Here is a 20425-nt window from a genome sequence, read left to right as displayed (position 1 = left end):
AATTATAGATTTCAAGTATGATGTTGTAGAACGTGATCAGGCAGATGGGTTTTGAACATCAGTTCTGCCACTCAGTGTCTGTATGACTTTAGACAAGTTACTGATCTCTCCGAGTCAATTCCCTCATTTGTAAAATGTGAAATCATATGCTTCTTGCATATGTTACCATGATTAAATATAATCGCACATGCAAACACCTAATATAATGTCTGTCCCAAAGAAGTCACTCACAAAATGGTATTATTGTTGTTGCTGTTGTTGTTGTTACTGTTGCAGTTAATAGTGAAGGAATTCAGAGTCTGGCCTCTTGGCTCCATTCTGTGAATGCCTACATCTGTGCTTTTGAAACATTAGTGGATGGCGTTTAGAATTGACTAGACTGCAATATAAAAATGTCAACTTCTGAGTTCCATCCCTCAACACTCTAATTTAGTATATATGATGGGGCCTAGAAATGTCACTCTTGGATGGAAAATTGGCCTTCTCTTAACTCCAGAAAGAGAGAGAACATCTACCTCTCCTTTCTAATGTGCCAGCTGAAATCCTTATATGACACTGACCTCTCACGCAGTGTGGTCTAATGGTTAAGGGATTGGGCTCTGGAGTCCCACAGCTCTTGGACCCTGTCTATGCCTGTCTTTATGTGTAAAATTGGGATAGCAATATACCTCTTAGAGATGAAGCAAGGCTTAGAATAAACACATAAAATAATTAGAGCTTGGCACAGATTAGGTTCAGTAAAGGTTAACTATTATCTTTTGAATCTACCCCCCATTCTTTGGACTTGTATTGATGGAAGGATTTAGAAACAAAACAAAACAAAACAAGTAGAAACTTTTCCAGTCCCAGACTCTGCAAACACGAATCCCTGGTTCGTGTCCATGCTGGAAAAAGATGACGCTCCAAGCCCACTTCTGCCAGGTCCTTGTTCCGTAGGAGGTCAGGCCTGCTGAGGGCCCCAGACTTACCTTATAGAGCTTTTGCCAATGTTTCATGTATATGAACTTAGGATCTTACAAATCAGTGTTCCCCATATGTTGGTGTGGGAAAGAGGATGTGCATCGATCTCCTGAGCTGCTCAGGGGCTCCCTAAGTTCCTTGCCATGAGCCCCTCTCACCTGCTAGAGGCCACAGCACTTTTCCTCTACCTGGGGTCAGATCTGCACCCTTGCCAGATTTCACATGAAAGTTTACCTGTGCCAAGGGACCTTTTCTGAGTACACACTCACAGGAGCACCTCTGGGCTCCCAGCACCTAGACGGGCACACCGTCACCTCCATTTACTCTCTTGAAGCCCTCTGTCTCCTTCACAGCTTTCCTCACAAGACATCATAACTTATTTCCTGCTTTCCTGTTTGCATACTGCACTCCCTCCCCATGCACACATGTCCACAAGAACACAGGGCTCACATCTGTCTTGTTCCCTCCTTTGTCACCAGCATCTACCTCAGTGCTAGCTCTCAACACATAGCAGTTCCCAACAAATATTGAATGAACAGTGAATGAATTTAACATCTTGAATCTAAGGAGGCATTTGCTCTGGACTCTTCTACCTGAAAGAAAAGGTGAGTGGATGGATCTGAATAAACAGTGAAGGACAAAAGCATTAGGCACAACCGCTGTAATTTCCCAGAGTGTAGCCGTCTGTGAGCTTCATAACAACGCTTTTAAGATCATTCAATGAAGATTTCCCACTTTCAATGTGAAAACCAGTAGTTAACATAGTTACACAGAGGCTGCTAACCTATTGAAGTCTTTGGAAGGGATTATGAGTAAAATAAAGTTCAGTATCTTTTTTTTTTATAAGAAGAGAGAAAAAACTTTGATGAGATCTAAAATTTCCTGATCTTTCTGAGAGGAGAGAAGTCAGGTTCTTTCTTCTCTTTACCATTTTTGTCATTTTGATTTTCAACTTAAATTACTCCCTCGGCTTCCATTTGAACCACTATCTAAGCCCTGGGTACCCTCATTCCCTCCCCCTACCTGTTTGGATGAGTTTTGGAGTTGGAGGAACTTTAAAAGTAATCTTGTCTACTCCTTCCTTTTGTTGAAGAGGAAAAAGAAGTTCAGGCCATACTGTGAGAGGGTCTCAGGACCCAGGTCTCCTGAGTCCCCCGCTAACCCCCCCCCTCCTCCATGTTAAGTTCAGCTCACTTTGACTCGTCCCCTCTGACATAGCGCCCACTCCACTTTTCAGCCCCAGTACAATAGTTTAGGAGGCACCTAGTCAATATCCTGTCTGCTCTGAAGATAAGAACAACCCCATAGATGTCAGCCAAGACCTTTCTTTTCTGACAGCACTAAATGAGCCTTCCTTTCTCCAGTCAGCAGGTCCAGCCAGGATATTTCCAACTAGGGACTGTCCCATCCGTGAAGATAGTTTCTTCTCTCCTTAATCTCTCCGGGTTTGCTCCATAAGCCTGACGGCATTGTGAATGGAAGTGGGCCTAGGGAATGTCCCACAGTATACATCCTAATCCTCAGAAAGCCTTGCTTCTCTGCCCTTGAGACGCCAAGAGCAAGGCCACATCTTCCATCCTCTTTTATCCTGTTCCCACTCTAGCAGGAAAGAGGGCTCCTCAAATGCTTTGGCGATGTAAACAATAGGTCTGAGTCCTGACAGCCAGGTGAAGGTTGAGGAAAGACTATGTCCTCCTTCACAGCCAGGTTGGGGCCCTGCTCTGGACTCCCAAGTGGTGTTGGACAGAGCTGAATCAGGTGGTTCTGTCTCTCCCCTCCCTTCTGTCTTCCTCTACTGCAGAAACTGCGATGTTTCTGGCAGAAACTGAGATGTGCCAAGAAATCCTTGTCTCCCTAGAAACTCTGTTCACTCAGCAATAAGTCCCATGGGAAGTTCTTTTTTTTTTTTTTTTTTTTTTTTTTTTTTGCATGGTTCTCTTTATCGCCTAGTTCTGGTTTTTTCATGATTTTTGTGGTATTGGTTTGGGATTTGGGGCCAGGTCTGGGTGCAGATGGGGGAACAAGTAGGATCTGATGATTTTAGGACAAAGTGACTCACCTTCCTATCCATCTCTAAAATTGTCTCTGTCTGAGCTCATTTTCCCTTGATCACTTGATTCATCTCACCAATACCAGTATTTGAGTTTCGGATTCAGTTTATTATTATTGTTTATGAGTTTTCTTTTTTTATTTTTGTGAAAGTGTTATTTATTTTCAGATAAGGAGCCCACCTTCACTTCTAGAACAATCTCTTCCAAAAGTTAGATTCCCTACAGTGCTACTTTTCCAGCACCTTCAGTGGCATCAATATCTTCATATTCCCTCAGTCCATGAACTAGATTATCTTCATCTCTTTCCCCTTTTCTTCACTTGGCCACCCATTTTTCTTAAAAGAGTTTCTCATAAGAACTTAATTTTGAGGGGCACCTGGGCAGCTCAGTCACTTAAATGTCCAGCTCTTGATTTCGGCTCAGATCATGCTCTCATAGTTCATCACAGTTCGTGGGTTCAAGCCCTGCATCGGGCTCAGTGCTGAGAGCACAGGGCCTCCTTGGGACTCTCTTTACCACTCTCTATCTCTCCCCACTCATGCTCTCTCTTTCTCTCTCAAAAATAAACATCTAAAGAAAAAAAACTTAATTTTGATAACTTCCAGCTCTATATTCCTCATAAATTGTACAAATTATTGGTGTGAATTCTAGTTAAAATTGTGTTACAAGTTCAAATCTTGAGGCTTTGTTTTGCCTCAAAGACACTGCCATGGTATCTATAAAATAGAAAAAAAGAAAATCAAAAAGCATGACCATCTTCAAAACAAGGTAAATATCTCTATGTATTATAATTAGAAGAGAAACAAAAAAATGGCAAGTAAGTCCAATGGTGTCTGAATCATAAGTGAGCGGGGAAGTAATTCTAGCTCCTGTGGGATTGCTTTCTTGGTATATAGATTGAGCTCCGCATCAGGCTCTGAGATGACAGTGTAGACCCTGCTTGGGATCCTCTCTCTCTCTCCCACTCTCTCTACCCCTCCCACCTCAAAATAAAGAAATAAAAACATTAAAAAATAATAATAATAAAGTAAAGGCAAAAGATCCTGAGGCTCAGAGGGGGCAAAGGGGCTCTGATGGATGGTTATCAAGCTGAAGTCATGAGGAAGCAGAAACTCTGAGGTCACAAAATTGAGAAGCTGAGAATAGAGGATGAAGTGCTTTTCCTGCTAAAAGAGGAAAGCAGACCCATGGAGAGATTTGGAGTCCTGTTAATGCGGAAAAGGAAAGCACAGTTCTGTAGCTCCTACCACGGAGATCCCTAGGAGTGCTCCAGATTTTGAAAGTCTTTCTGATTTCAGCTTCCTGGAGACCCAGCTGTGCAATCACAACAGCCTGTCCTCCCAGAGGCTGTTTGTTTGGCTTCACCTCGGTTACTATGAAGCTTGGCCCCAGCCTCGGACCTCTATTTCCTTGGTTCCATGGATACTTTATGTCTGTCTCCTTTCTGCCACTCCAATTACTTAAGCTTATTTGAATGAGACTGTTCCTTACAACTGAAACACATGTTAAGTTACTTAATCCTTCCAACAACCCTACAAGTAGAAATAATATTCCCATTTGTAAAACTGGGGGCTGTAAGACATCAAGCAGCTAGATCACATAAGTCCTGAGCTGGTCATTTGCCTGTTTGCTCTCGTCAGTATTTCCCAGCGCTGTCTTTGCTGACCATGCACACTACATTTCCCAGGCTCCCTTGCCAACTGGCTTCTGGCTCACAAAGGTCCACTGGCAGGAAATGAAAGAGTAAGAAAAAGGGAAAATCCAGGGTATTTCTCCCTCCTTGTGCTTTGGGCAGCGTCTCTGTCAGTGATTGCATCTTCTTCATGCCCTAGATCCCATGAGAGTGCCTTCCTTACATGTTCCAGGCTCCCACTGGGCAGCCCAGTCCTCTTTTTGACACTTTAGGCATAGAAGTGAGAGCAGCTTCCTACTTTTGCTAATCTTTGAGTGGTCTCACTGTCTCCTGTATAGCTTTTCATCTCTTTCATTCCATTTGCAATTAGTTCGCTGTATTCAGTTTCTTCTGTTAACTGGATGGCTTTGTTGGTCCTGCATGGACCCTGACTCATGCAGTAATTAAGTAGCTGAGAAAGGATTCCAAATTCAGTCTGATTCCAAAACCATACTCTGAAGACCACATGATATTGACAGTTAAATCACAGATTTCTCTGAACTTTGACTACAAACTAAGTGATGTTTTCCCCCAGAGCACGCCCGTAGAGAGGGCTTCCCACTTTGTGTTTTCACTACTCACTGTCACAAGTGAACTCTGCAATGCCACCAACCAAAAGGTCAAAATCAGGCCAGGAGAGTTCACTTCTAAGGCCTTCTCTGGCACCACAACCCTGTTCTGACTCTACTCCCTGAACCCTCAGGGCCAGTCTAGTAGTACTGGATTTGATAAGTAGTAGCTCTGGATTTGCTTAGAGATGGGGAATTCTCATGGCACTGAACACTCACCGTTAAGGCAGTTTGAAATCTCAGGTTGCTCATTAGGGTTGCCACCGCTTGAAAGCAATGGTCTCTCCCTAGTGCTCTTGTTCTGGCCCTCCCCTAAGCTTCAACCCTTGGAGACCCTATTTGTTCACTATTATTCATCCTACTTGGATCCCCAAGTATTTTGTTTGTGCCCCCTCCCTCCTCCTCCCCCAGATTCCTGACTTTCTGACCATCTGACCTCCCGGGCTAGGAGATGCCTGCTAAAGTAAATCGCGTGTAAATAGTTCTCTGTTGGTCAGTCATCAAGATTCATGTTACTCCTGGTGAGCTACCATCATCTATTTAATGTTGCATAAGATCTGGCTTTCTATACTCTATTACATTTGGGGAGCCTGGAGATGGGTAAATATAAGATTTCTCAAAACTAGATGCTCTTCCAGAGGGAGCAGAGTGTTCTGATCATCTTCCCTGAAAAATCTAAAAAAAAAAGAAAAAAATCAGAGAAAGAAGCTTCAACTTTCTGGTCTTTAAATAAACCTATAATTGCTTCCCTAATTGTAAATGCCTCCTGCACCTGGTCTCAATCCTTTAAATACTAAGTTTAGTCCATTCATGGGTGAAGGTGGATGAATTTCAGCATTCAATTAACAAGTGTATGATGGGAAATAGGCTAAGCTCTTGAGGTTTGTACTACACAATATCCTGTAACTACTGACAAGTGACAGTCTATGTTTTATAGACCACAGTTGAACAATCTGTACAATCATTGTAAAAATAACCAAGTCCTGTTATAAAAATCAGTGTTATCTTTGGCATCTCCCTCCTTACTCCCTCCAGCCACCACCTCCCACATCCCAGCTGTCTCCTAATTCTAGGAGGGTTTTTGTTTCCCCAAAAAGCTTTAGTGGCTTCGCTGTTCTTCCTTTTCTCTCTCTAAGAAATCTCAGTGTTACCAGAGACTAAAATGCATGGCCATATGTCACCGAGAATGAAATCTCCTTTCCCAATCCCTGTCTTTTGAGCTGACCTCGGAGCCTTTCCAGTAAGGCAGAAGGCTGGACTACAAACCCTGAGGAAGTCTCCTCACCCCACCAGCAGGCGGCTAGCTCCTGTTCACCCCTCAGGTCTCAGCAAAAGAATAATGTCCTTGGGAAAATACTCTCCAACCCTCAGCCTAAGTCAGGGTCTTGACAGTAATTATCTCTGTTTACAAATAGGTCTTTGTTTCACCTGGATAATAACTATCTACTCCAGTAGTCTGCAAGGTCCATGAGTATTTATGTCCCAAACTGTATTTCTTTTTTTTTAATTTTTTTTTAATGTTTATTTATTTTTGAGAGACAGAGACAGAGTGTGAGCAGGGGAGGGGCAGAGAGAGAGAGAAAGACACAGAATCTGAAGAGGCTCCAGGCTCTGAGGCTGGCAGCACAGAGCCCGACGCGGGGCTCGAACTCACAAGCCGTGAGATCATGACCTGAGCTGAAGTCGGATGCTTAACTGACTGAGCCACCCAGGCACCCCATGTATTTCATGAAAGTAGTGTGGGTGGGGGTGCTTTGGACTATGGCACATACATTTGGGAAATGCTGGTTTAATCCAAATGAAGCAAATTTCTTTACTGTAGGACTTCTTGAAGCATTTAAAATGCTAATGTGGGGGCGCCTGAGTGGAGCACTCAGTTAAGCATCCAGCTTCGGCTCAGTTCATGATCTCACAGTTTGTGAGTTTGAGCCCTGCATCATGCTCTGTGCAGACAGCTCAGAGCCTGGAGGCTGCTTCGGATTCTGTGTCTCTCTCTTTCTCTGCCCCCTCCCCTGCTCACATTCTGTCTCTCTCTCTCTCAAAAATAAGTAAACATAAAAAAAAATTTTTTTTTAATGCTAATGTGTGTAGTAATTTCCAGTATTTCGCAAACCATATTAACCATGAAACCTTTTTTTCATAACACACGTAAATATTTGGAGCAACCTAGTGTTCTGTGGAATGTAGTTTGAGAAGAGCCAATATAAAGTGAATTCCAGTTTCTGCCTTTAACATTATAGCAGCTTGGTAATTGTCACTAGAATGCACATTTTAAATAACCTTGGAAGCTGCAGTAGAAAACTGACAAAACTTCAGAATGAAATAATCACATAGAAAGAGATAGTTAGGGGTGCCTGGGTGGCTCAGTTGGTTAAGCACCCGACTTCAGCTCAGGTCACCATGTCATAGTTGGTGGGTTCAAGCCCTGCGTTGGGCTCTGTGCTGCTGACAGCTTGGAACCTGGAGCCTCCTTCAAATTCTGTGTCTCTCTCTTTCTCTGCCCCTCCCCTGATTGTAGTCTGTCTCTCTCAAAAATGAATAAACATTAAAAAAAATATTTTTACATAAAGATAAAAAAAAGAGATAGTAGAGATAAGGTCAAGTTGAGGCAGAAACCCCAAAAAAGCAGAAGGTATGAGAAAGAAAGCTGGTTTGTAGGGTGTGCAATTATGGAGCTCCAACGAAAGTAAAATACATGCCAACCGGCTAAGTCAAAAGAGAGCTGACAAGATTCTCCTCAATACCTGATGCTGATGACTGAGAACCAGTGTGACCCTGGCTGACATCTGAGACAATAAAGGAAAGGAGTGGTGACCTCGGGTTTTCTGGCTGGCTTTTATATATAACAGAACCATATGGTTAGCTTGTTTGTGATAATGTGAATTTCAAGATTGGTGAATTTCAGTTCAAGTTCCACAGGGTTACATTATTCAGAAACACGGCAATATGCAAAATTATACTTCATTTTTTAAAATAATATAAACACATAAAAAAATCTCATTTTTTACTTTTGGGGAAATTCATCTAAATAATTTTAAATGAAGACATGTAAGTACTACTATGAGCTATTTTTATACATGTGAGGTAGCAGTAGATGTTTTCTTGATATCCCAAAGGGCTGTCTCAGATCCTTTATGGAAATAGAGGTATAGACTTGATAAATGAATGTTGAACCAGTTATTCCAGTTTTATGGCTAAGCAAGTGACGTCTACGTTACTATGGCTACAGATCATCTTTGGAGTTAATCCGTGGGTAGGGATTTTCTTTTTGAGTTTAATTTCTCAAGGCATGTGATCACACGTGAACAGTGGGGGCTCAGGATGGAAACCTTGCTTTGAAAATCAGCTACCATTTAGCTTTCCACTTCAGCCACTCAACTGAGGTGGCATTTTCGTGATGAAGATTCAAACCAACATTAAGTAAAATTTGTCTTAGTGGAAAAAATGTAGAAGTTAGTTGTTTGAGAGTTCGAAGGCTTTTAGACATTTGCATTACTGCTGAAAACCATAATTTAATGTAGGGTACTTCTGAATGATCCATAAACACAGGTATATAGTACAAAGGCAAAAATAGGAAGAGATCTTTGGACAATGCTAAATGGTAGGGATTTGACTTCACTGGGGCTGTCTTTTATATCAACCCTGGAATCCATCTTCAGTTTAAAAGTTGAATATTAAAACTGGATCAATTCCAAAAACTGGCCACCCTTCAAAAAAGGTTCTTGGGTCTTGACAAATAGATACAGAAGTAGAACTTGCATAGTCAGGACCTAGAAGTTGATTATCAAAGATTTTTTTTTTAAGCCTCTGTGTTCCTGAGGTCATGGCTATTTCACTAAGTTCTGAACTGAGGAATCTGAAATGCTGGATGAAAAGTCAGAGAAAGAGTTAGTTGGAAGGGGATGTGGACATGTCCCTAAGGGAAGGAGGTTTGGCCGGATGCGATGACCTGGTGCAAATCCACTCTGCTTTCTCATGTACAATCCCCCCATCTCTGTTCTCCATCTTCCCAGACTCAGGACATTCCTTTCAGTAACTTTTGGGTCCAGCTACTTCTGCCTCATTGACGCAGAACCTACCTTCTATCTTTCTTAACCCCCTAGAGGGACGACTCACTTCAAACTTTCTCAGGGGGCTTAAAAACATGTAAGCTCTTTACTTCCCCTGCCAGAGGGAGGGGTGTGTGTGTGTATTTAGAAGGGGTGGTTCTTTCAGCACAGGCTGTGGTATGAGAACTTCTCAGACTTTAGAAACGTGGTACTAGCTTCTCGTTCCTGAGGGGAGGGTAAAGACTGGTAAAGGCTTCTTCATACCTCACCCTACTGTGTGAAGAACAAGAGCCTGCTGTTTGGTCCCCAGTTTTTAACCAGATTTCCCTGCCCACTGAGTGGGGCTAGTGGGAGCATGCAAAACACAGCACCTGCCCCATCCTCCTGCTCACACATTTTTGCTTTTGCCTCCTCCATCTTTTGGATCTCCCCAGCCTGCTCCCATATGTGCCTCAGGCTGCTTGCTTTTCTAAAGGCTCTATCCTCAGGATTCCAGCTCTAACACAGTGTCAGAAAGCACTCTCAAGCCCCAGGAACCACAGCTGCCTTGGGACATTCTAGTGCCTTCTAGTAGAAACAGACCAGACACCTTTCAAAATATAGCCCCCAGAACAAAAGGTGTCTTTATCCTGTGTCCTCAGGGAAAGAAAATCTCTCTCTCAGGGGTGACAGATGCATGAATAATTTTATTTCTAGCCTTATTATCAGTTCCAGAGCATCCTGCACACTTACTGTAGTCACAGAACCACTGCCTCCTAACCCACTTTGGAGAAAGTCAAGCTGTCTCTCTCCTAAGGCTCAGCCCAGCTTTTCACCCCAAAGGGGGAAGCTGGGGTTGGAGCCACAGTGCCTAAACCCAGCCTGGAGTTCCCCCTCCCATTTTCTCACTCAAACCAGTCTTTCTCACTCAAACCAGGAGCCCACCACCAATTGTAAAAATTGCCCAGTTTCTTTCAGTACCCCTTTCATAGCCATCTTAGGCCTTTAGGTTTGGCTTTTCTTTGTGTAGAACACATCACTATGGGCAGAGTCACCTTTCAGCCTGGCTGGCAGCCATGTTGCACACACTACATACAAACTGTCATTGAGGGTGGAAAGGCCTTCCACCCAGCCTGTCTTCTAGATTAGAGATTGGCTTGGGTAGCCCCTCTGCCCCAAGAGCCCAGAGACAAGGCAGGCAGTCCTATGCTCCCTGTCAGCCCTGGGGCATCCCGAATATCCTCACTGAACTTCGGGGCCATTGTTGCGTCCCAGGCAAGCAGTAGTTTTTGTTCAAGGCTCAGACCAGGAAAGTTACATACTTTGTAACCTATATTCTGTTTTATTCAAATGAGTACAGCTTCCTGGACTCCTCGGGGAATGTGTGTTCTTTCAACTTAGTTTACATTCATGAACAAGGAAAAAGAAAATTGTCATGGCTGTGTAAACACCAAATGTTCATGTTCACATGTCTGAGAAGAAGCAACATGGAGGCAACTTTCTGATCTTTTATTCTGAATGGGACTGTGGGCACCATGGAAAAGACAGGCCACTTTCTCCCTGTATGCTGCCCATCACTGGCCTGTGCCTGTGACGATGAAACTAGATCTAGCATGGCCCCAAGCCCTTCTTCAGGTCTTCTTCCCCCTCCTCCAAAACTTCAAACTCTAAGGCATATTGGGGGTGACTTAGGGAATGAGGTGCAGGCTTTGGGGACATCAGGAGTCGTGGGCTGGCATGGGTCCTTCTGATCTTTAAAAGGTCCTAAGCAGAAGCAGCTTCACTTTCACCATTGAGAGCCACAAAGACAATGTGGCTTCATCCTCCCTCTGTCCCTGGAGGCCCTACTGTGCACAAAAGGAAGAGGCATAGTGAGTTAAGTGAGTGAATGAGTTCTCCAAAGTGAGATTCCTGGAGGTTATCTTACTTTTCCACTTACAATAATCCTTAAACTATCTTAATAAGTTTTCCAACATTTCAATTCATTTCATTTATCTTCTTAAGATAAGATGGAAAAAAGTTTTAAAATTACCTCCAGGTTCTTTGCATCAACTAGATAAATGGGGAGGTCTGTGAGAGGTTAATACCTTACAGCCTAATCTTTCTTTGGTATCCCATCAGGGCAATTGTGATCTGTTTAATAGCAACAGGATGACTGCAGGTCTCCTGGAAGGAGTTGTCAATGAATTTCAAACTAGAGATAAAAGCCTGTGAAATATGCAAACACTCCTTTCTAATTAAATAATTCACTCACCAAATTTTTTTCAAATTTAGTTTCCCCATTTAGAGCAAGTTCTATCCAATACCCCAAGGAGTGATGGCAAGATGGGTGATGAATAAGTCTTTGGTGATCAAATTTGATGATTATCTGCTCACAGATGGTATGGCAACCATCTGTAGGGATTATGAAAAGAGGACATTAATGATTTTTTAAAAATCATATTTTCGTCTCTGCTCCATTCCACAAATCCTTTACAAAGAATCGACTCCCAACCATAGCAAGGTGGTAGGAGTCTCTGCTTCCACTCTGGGACATTCTACAGTTTTTGTACAGGTTGGGATTGGGGGGACAATGCCATGAAGGTTTGTATATATAGGACTACCAGCCATTCGGGGGAGTTCCAGAACAAGAGGTCAAGCTGGAAAATGGTATTATAAGAAAGCGTTCCCTGGAGGGAGGCCATACCTCTTGATCTGGGAGTTTATACTGAGGCCAGGAAACATTACAAAAAAGATGAGCCATTTTTGCTCTGGCTTTGGGAGTCAAATTTGTTCCAGTTTTTAAGAGTACAGCCAAAGGGTGAGTCCGAAAGAAGAGGGAGTTTGCCCCATAGTGGGAAATATGGGCTGCCAGTTCCCACAAGGGTGTCCCACCAAAAGGAATGGAGCTCCCACTTGTGGTCGCAATTTTAGTCAGGGGTCACACTGACCTAAAATAGGACTGGACCTTATGTATGGCAAATGACTACTGGAGTGTACCACCAAGGAGAGGGTTACAGCAAATGGCGATAGCAATTCCTGCTGGGATGTCCTCTGCAACAGGGAAAGCCAGACACCGGGTGGCCAAACCAGGTGGGGAAAAAGGAGGGGGTGGACTCACCATTCAGATGGGTAGGAACATGCTTTGCCCATAGATTGCTGGATCCGTCGGAACAAAGGAAAAAGGGAAGGGGACCGAAAGAAGCAAGGTAGCTGAGAGTCAGCCAGCATCAGGAAAGTATCCCAACCAAGTCCATAATGTGTGCATATCTGCCCTGGATGACCTACAGATGGAGTGGGAGAAGGAGGAAAGGGGTCGTTTGCCCTCATAGGCACAGGCAGTCTGACCTGCTCACCTTCAGAGTTTCACACCACACCAGGGAGCCACCCTGACCAGACACCTTCAGTTGTGTGAGGAGTACTAGGGTTATACTGTAGAAGGGCTGGAAAGAGAAAGGAAAAGGAGGAAAGCATCCCTCTGAGGGCATGAGGGGAAATCCCTCCCCTACCCAGGCAAGGACTGTCCACTTGTTCCTCCTGGGACTTCGGATCCTCCCCAAGGAGTAGCCTCTGGGGGGAGGTGGGTGGGGAGCGTCTTCACTTCCCCAAGGAGAAGTAGAGTTGGTCTACCGAGGGAAAGTCCTGAGAAATTCCCAGAGCATCCAGGGAGGGTCCCAGGCCAGAAGAGGGTCCCCAGATGGACTGCCAAATGTGGGAGCCTGGCAGCAGGAGGAGTAGAGAAGGAATTCACCCATGGCAGAACAAACCTCAAGTGAGCAGCGGACAGGACAACAAAGGAGAAACTGTCTGTGACGAGGCGGTGGTGAGGGTCCATAGTTATCGGTGGAGTGAGGAAGTATGGGGATCAATGGAATTTTCCCTTTTTTTATTTTTTGGTAATCTTAGGAACTGTGCCTGCTTGTAATTGCTCATTTAGGACCTATGGTTATTTTGAAGAGAGGTTACTTAATGAGCCTGTTTGCATCCAGGTCAGTGGTCGCGGTGGGCCTTTTCCCTTTCTCTACACAAGCTACCCCATGACTTCCCCATATGATTAGAATTGCCTTTGAAATGGACTCCCTTCTCCTTTGTCTCCCTACAGTCTGTTCTCAAACACAGGAGTCAGATGGCTTCTGTGAAAACTGTGAGTCACATCATGAAATTCCTCTGCTCAAAACCCTCCAATAATTTCCCATCTCACCCAAAATAAAAGCCAAAGCCTTCACGGCCTACAGGGCCCTTCCTAATCTACCATCCACCCACAGCAATCTGACCTCCCTCTTACCCTCCTCAGCACCCTACTTACTGTCTTTGCCCATTTCCTTCCTTCCTTCTGTTTTTTTCTTATAGTCCTTTCAGTGAGTCCTTCTCTTACCCCTTTGTTTACTGTCACACCCCTCCAGTTTTCTCTGTTCTTCCCTGCTTTATTTCTTCTGAAATACATTTAAACATGAGACATCATACTTTGCATGTTCATTTTACTTTATTTTCTTCCCAATCCCCATCCCCCTCCCTACCACCTAGATTATAAGCTCTAGGAAGACAACCATTTTTGTTGCTTTTCTTCACTGCTTTATCCACAGGGCGTAGGGTAGTGCCTGCCACGTGTTAGGCACTCATTTAACACTTGTTGAATAGCTGAATGACTTGTGGCGTGAGTCAGCCACTTGGGAGGCCACGTGCAAGATCAGTAAGCAGAGGAGGGTAAAGGAAACGAGAACATACATGGGGCAGGGAGGGGAAGCCAAGAAAAGAGACTGTGAACCCCTGAGAGACAGAAAGAATAGCCTCCTTCATCAACCCTACCAGTTCCAGTTCTGACTCCCATCAGGTCTCTGAGATGTAGTTTATTTCCTGTCTTTGTATGGGTCCACATATGTCCATGATATTACCCACTTTATCTTTACAGCAACACTCTTTTACTTGATCCTGCTTCAAAGGGAGAATACAAAGAGACAACATTAGAAAAATAGGCAGCCCAGATCACCTGGGGTCTTATGGGCCATTGTACATACTTTAGCTTTTGCTCTGTTTGAAATGGGAGGCCACTGCAACATGTTTGTGTTCAGAGGCGTGACATGCTGATTTTTATTTGAAGGAGCTGCCTCTGACTGCTGTATGTAGATAAGTGTTGTGAGGAGGTGTATTAAGGCTCTCCAGGGAAGTAGAACCAATAGGGAGGGTGTGTGTGTGTGTGTGTGTGTGTGTGTGTGTGTGTGTGTGTGTGTGTATACATATACATAACATACACATATGGAGAGAGAGAGAGAGAGAGAGAAGGAGATTTATTTTAAAGAATTGTCCCACACTGTTGTTGGGACTGGCAAGTTTAAAATCCATATTGCTGGACAGCACCATTTTATACCCATTAGAATGACTACTCTCCAAAAACAAACCCCAGAAAATAACAAGTATTGGCAAGAATTGGAACCCTTATACACTGTTGATGGGGGTGTAAAATGGTATGGTTACTGTGGAAAACAGTATAGTCGTTCCTCAATCAATTAAAAGTAGAACTATCATATGATCCAAAATAGCTCTTCTGGGTATATACCTAAAAGAATAGAAAGCAGAGTCTCAAAGAGGTATTTGTACACTAATGTTCATAGCAGTGTTATTCATAGTAGTTAAAACATGGAAACAACCCAAGTGTCCATCACCAGATAGACGGATAAGCAAAATGTGGTATATATGTACAAAAGAATGTTATTCACCCTGTAGAAGGAAAGAATTTCTGACATCTGCTACACCATAGATGAACCTTGAAGACATTATACTGAGTGAAATGAGATAGTCACAGAAGGACAGATGCTATATGGTCCTACTTGCATGAGGAACTTAGGGTAGTCAACATCATAGAGACAGAAGTTGTAATGGTGGTTTCCAGGAACTGGAGGAAGTGAGGAATGGGGAATTATTGTTTAAGGTATTATAGAGTTTCAGTTTTACAAGATGAAAAGATTTGTGGAGATGTTATGGGGTGGTAGCTATACAACACTGTGAATATATTCAATACCAGTAAACTGTACACTTAAAAATGGTTAAGATGGTAAATTTTATGTTATATGCATTTTACCATAATAAAAAAAATGGGAGCAAAGAAGAAGAGGTGATGTTGCAGTCTTGAATCCAAAGGTGGAAACTCAGGTAGAATTTCTGGATTGCGGGGTGGAGGCAAAATTCTTTCTTCTTTGGAAGGCCTCGGTCTTTGCTTTTAAGACTTTCAAATGAATGGATAAGGCCCTCCGCATTACAGAGGATAATTTGCTTTACTTAAAGTCTACTGATTTAAATATTACTCACACCTAAAAAAAAATGCCTTCAGAGCCATATCTAGACGGGTATTTGATCAAACAACTGGACACCCTAGCCTAGCCAAGTTGACACATAAAAGTAACTGTCACAGGAGGCTAGGGTGGAATCAGGGAGACCAGTAAGGAAACAATTAGGACAATCCAGATGGGCAATAGCGGTAGCTTGGGCCAGTTTAGTAAGCAGTGGAGATGATGAGAAATGGTAAATTTTCAATGTATTTTGAAGGTTGAACTGACAGCATTTACTAATAAATTGTATGTCGGATGTGAGAGAAAATGAAGAATCCAGGATGATTTCAAAGCTCCTTGCCTGAGCAACCAGAAGATATTGTTTCCATCAACTAAAACGGAAAGGCTGCAGGGGGAGCAGTTTGCAGGGAGAATGAAAGAAAATCAGGAGTTCTATTTCAGACCTGCTCTGTTGGGATGCTCGATACCCATCCAAGTAAAGATGCTGAATAGCCAGTTAGATATATGAGCCTGGAGTTTAGAGGAAAGAAAGTCTAGATGGGAGATAGAAATGTAGACATTTCAGCATATACAGGTAATGTTAAAGTCATGAGACTAGTGACCTCAACTGTAGCTATTTTGGTGGAGTGATGGGGCCACAAGCTTGATTAGAGGAGCTTCAAGAGAGAATAAGAAAAAGAGATGGTAATGAATCTATAGACACTTCTTTTCAAGAGTTTTTCTATAAAAGGGAGAGCAATAGGCTAGTGGGGTCTGCAAGAGTTTTTTAATTAAATATATAATGGTGTATTTATATGCTTATGGGAGTGGTCCAGTAGAGAGGAAAAAAAGTCAAGGATTTTAATGAATGTTTACTGTGTGTCAGGAGCTGTGCTAAGTACATATGTCTGGTCTCTCTTGATCATCACAGCAAGCCTATGAGGTTGGAACTGTTATTATCCCTCCTTCACAGCTGAGAAGACTGAGGAACAGAGAGTTAAAGTCACTGTCAAAGTCACACAGGTAGTAAGACAAGAGAGAGAGTAAGAACCTGAACTCAGGAGTGTCTGATTCCAGATCCATGGAGCACCTCCCTACACAGTCCCTACATTTAGCCCCCCATTTGTAGAATCCACTAAGGATATGAAGAGATATCTCAAAACTTTGTCTAAAACTTTAATGAATTTTATGGAGAAACCTCTGTATTATAATAATGTTTGCTAAAGTGGGGGTTCTGGGCTACTCCTCACTTCTCTTTGTTGGGTTAATTCCAGCCAAGTTCAGTCACCTTTTTGAGCTTCTCCCTAGTCATTCCCCGACAGTCTGCCCATGTGACATTATAGTATAGGCTCCATGTTTGTACAGTTTCAGGCAAGGGATCTACACTCCTTGTGTGTGCCAAGATCTGCTACCTGAAAAGCTCTCAGTACATCTTTGTCAAATGATTAATTAATCCATTTAGATAAAGCTGACAATCCCTTGTTCTCAGAGATGAGAAATTCTCAGAGAAGTGGAGGATCCCCTCCTCCCACCATGCCTGGGATTTCTGGCAATGTCTCTAGCATGTTTTGGTTATTGCAACTGGGGTTGAAAAGTTACTAGTGAGGTCAATTGGATAGAAGCCAGAGATGCTGTTAAACAGCCTACAGTGCACAGAGTAGTTCACCACAACAAAGAATTATCTGGCCAAACTCTCAACAGAACGGAGTTTGAAAACCTCTTTCATAGATTAAAACAGAAAATGAGGTTCTCAGATATATTCCAACAAGCATTTTTCCTGCCTTTTTTCCCCCTCATTCTTATTATTCCTAAGTTAGGGTGAGATGCTTATTTCATCAGATCTTGGGTTCCTTCTCCATCAGCTGTAGCCTAGACATTTTGTCCCAAAACTGAGGTAGTTCTCTAAATCGAAGAGACACTAGCCTATTACCCTTAGAATTAGGTTACAGCTCTCCAAATGAGGTGCTGAAAACAGCTGTTAACTTCCAGATTCTCTCAGGGATTTTCAGAATATTTAACAATAAATATATCAACACTAACTTCCTATCCATTCCGGAATACATTGGGGTCACTACTGCTAATAATCTATGCACCAATTCCCTCTAAAGCCACCAGATTCCAAAAATCTATAGACAAAAGCTCTTCCCAAGCTTGCTCCCATCTCCAAGTACAGAAATGGAAAACAGAAGAAAAATCTTCCTTAGATTGAGCCCCCTCCCCAGCAAATACAGAGAAACATTGGGTAAATGTTTTAACAATATATGTCACGTTCAAAAACAAAGAGAAAGGTCTAGGTGCCAGAAATGAAGATGGGCTCCTTGGTCCTGCGTGGAATTGGGGTTTTGTGACCTACAGGACTAAGCAAACTTGGCATCAGGTTTTCTTGCAATTTAGGGATCGGCATATGCAGGAAAAGGGGACAGGAACAAAGGCATAGGCCCTGCTCAAGTGACGAAATTGAAGTGACTTCCTGGACCAAGCTGGGAGTTGGGGGAATCTTTGTCTGCAGTTCAAGAGCTTGTTTTGGACGCAAGTGTGAACCACTCTTATTGGAGAAAAAGTTGTTTGTTTATTTTTAATTGCTTTTAGTTTTTATTTATTTTCTTGTTTATTTATTTAGAGAGAGAGAGCATGTGTGTGAGCAGGGGTTAGGGGCAGAGGGGGAGAGAGAAAATCTTAAGCAGGCTCCACACTCAGCACAGAGCCCAACCCAGGGCTCAGTCCGCTCAATCTCATCTCTTGAGCTGAAATCAAGAGTTGGACGCTCAATCATCTGAGCCACCCAGGTTCCCCAGAGAATCGTTCTTGAAAAACCAGAGCCCCCAGGCTGCTCTGCATGCAGCTGTGTGGCCAGACTTGTGTACTACATAGAGAGAGAGACAGACGGACACAGAGAGAGACACACAGCTTTGAGAAATTGGCAAACCGCGTCAGAGGTGCTCTCAAAACTGAGCTAAAGAGTTGCGTCTACAACTCAGAAGTGCATAGGATACTTGAAGAAGGTAATTTCTGCTGCAGATAAGCTAAAAGCAAATAAGGAAATGCAGTTTGTTCAGAGATAATCAACTGGTGCTAAAATTGGAGAAATTAAACCAAAAGAACTGTAAATATTAGGTTAATCTGAAACTGATATGAAAATAAATATGTTTAAGTGTTCATCAAGATGAGGAAAGAAATAGAGCTCATTAGGCGAGATGGGGCATTTTGAAACAAAAGAGTAGAGAGATTGGAAAGACACAAATAATGAAAGAAGTATTTTTAAAAAGAGAATCTCTCAACAGTGGAGAAAGTAGCAGCTAGAAAGCGTTTAAGACCCACTAAGACAATAAACTACCAATTATTTGCTGTACAACCAGGTTACTGAGGAGTAGTCTTAGCTTACTGAGGTATAAACATTTAAAATTTTAAATTTTTTCTAATTACTTCTAAATAGGCTCTCTTGACACCCTTCTTTCCTGTAGGGTAGATGGTCTAGCAATATCTCTTGGCTGGCTTCTATAACAATGTTTTCACAGTTACTGGAACTATCTCACTTTGATATTTAAGACTAATCTTACTTATTTTAAAACTTCATTCTGGTCTCATCTCTTCTCCTCCCCTAAGCTCTGAGATGAAAGTAAATGCAGGGTTCTCTTCACACTGTTTTTCTTTTCTTTTTTCTTCTTTTTTTAAATGTTTGTTTATTTATTTATTTTGAGAGAGAGAGGGAGGGAGCGGCAGAGGGAGACAGAGAATCCGAAGCAGTCTCCATGCTGTCAGCGCAAAGCCTGATGCGGGACTCAGTCCCACAAACCCTGAGGTCATGACCTGAGCCAAAATCAAGAGTAGGACGTTTAACTGACTGAGCCAACCAGGTGCCCCTCTTGTTCCTTTTTTACTGTCTTTGAACTTTCTCCTTCCCTACTTTTCAGATGTGGACCAAACTTTTGCCTACTTCTGGTGTCCTTTGCTGATGGGTGTTCTACTGGCAGATGGTCTTCCAGGCTTACTTAGTGTGGTGTCCAGCATCACTCCAGCCCCTCTGTTGTTGAACCCCTCTCTCCATGGGCCAGCTGTATCTCCATTGGAATCCATGCATACACTGTGATTCTTCTGCTGGGTTGGGCATCCCTTTGTATGACCCAGTCACATAGCTCCTGGCCCTCTACTACCCTCTGAGCTCCTTTATGTGTACATGAGGATCCAGATCCACATCCTTTCAGGTCCATGAATGGGGTGGGGTGTCCCCTCTTTTCCTCGTAGGCATGCTGGCTGTTCATTGAACTTGGAATGCAGAGTGCCCAGTGCCTGTTGTGCTCACTTTTGGTTTAGCTGCAATCCTCGGACAACAGGAACAGTCCCACTTAGCATCTTGCACTTCCACACTGTGCCATGTCACTACACTGGCTGAAGAACCAAGGCTCGGGGAGGTTAATAAATAACTGGCCCAACTAGTCACCTGAGGGGCATGGATACAAATATAAATTTTTCTGACTCCAACATGAATGTTTTCCACTATGCTCTGCTGTAAGAGAAGATATTCTTCTAGAAAAGATTTGGAGAAAATTAAACAACTTACTACTCTGGGAGAGTTAGCACAAAACTGCAGCAGGAGTAAAGCATTAGGGGAGAAGCACAGGGCTTGCAAGCCATGGCCCATTGCGGATCTGAAGCTTTAGCTGGGAGTCCTCTGATCTAAGGAATCTGGGGCGGTGTGATGATTTAAGGTGGAGGTCCTGGGGATCCTGGGGGATCAAGAGCAGAAAGACAGATGAAAGGACTGTCTTTTGTGCTTTGGAAGGTAAGCCCCAAAGAAGAGGAAGCAGGAAGCTCTGTCCTCCTGATGTCTCTAGAAGTAAAGGAGCCTCCTGATTCTCTTCCAGGCTGTCCACATAGGTCAGAGTATCAGGATTGGGAGGAGGGA

Source organism: Panthera pardus, unplaced genomic scaffold, assembly GCF_024362965.1.
Source record: "Panthera pardus isolate Hobbes unplaced genomic scaffold, ASM2436296v1 HiC_scaffold_2, whole genome shotgun sequence".
Taxonomy (NCBI): domain Eukaryota; kingdom Metazoa; phylum Chordata; class Mammalia; order Carnivora; family Felidae; genus Panthera; species Panthera pardus.
The sequence above is the reverse complement of the archived record's forward strand: the minus strand, read 5'-3'. Positions refer to the sequence as shown.